Below are 634 nucleotides of genomic sequence, written 5' to 3'. Positions count from 1 at the left end.
TGATGCTAACAGATGTGTGGTCCACAAGGATGGAGATGGGAAAGGAGATGCAGGAGATGGCTGGAGACAAGACAGCGGCTCCAGAGAGAGGAAGGGATGCAAAGAGAGCAAGAGATAAAGTCTTGTGAAGGATGTGCTGCAACTGCTAAAACTTAGCAGAGGAGCTGGAGGAGGAGGTCTCCTGAGGTCCCAGCAGTGCTGGCACAGGCAGGAGAAGATGAAGCCATCAGGACCTACTGGAGTGGGCACAAGGCAGGGTGAGGCACACTCGCCTCGTGCCAAGCAGGGAAGAGAAAAGCCTGTGGCTGCTTCCAGCTGAAAGCCAACTTGGCCACCTTCGTGGTCAAGCCACTGTCCCATGGCCTTGGCCATGGCACTGCCGAATGGAGCTCCGGGCCACCCCCATCGCCCTCCGTAAAGCCAGAGCAGAAGGAGCCCTGCTGTAGAGCCCGGCTGCTCATCTCCCCAGGACTGCATGAACTGGCCACTTAATTAAAGGTCTCCCCAGCCTCTGGCTGAACTTTTCCGCAGGAGAAGGAAAATAACTATCTGCTCTGCCTGCACCTCCCTCCAGCCCTCGCACGCCGCAGCCGTGAGAGAGGCCAGTGGCCCCGTGCCCCGCCGGGATGCTGCC

The sequence above is a fragment of the Buceros rhinoceros genome, unplaced genomic scaffold (assembly GCF_000710305.1).
Source record: "Buceros rhinoceros silvestris isolate BGI_N320 unplaced genomic scaffold, ASM71030v1 scaffold17727, whole genome shotgun sequence".
NCBI lineage: Eukaryota > Metazoa > Chordata > Aves > Bucerotiformes > Bucerotidae > Buceros > Buceros rhinoceros.
The sequence above is the reverse complement of the archived record's forward strand: the minus strand, read 5'-3'. Positions refer to the sequence as shown.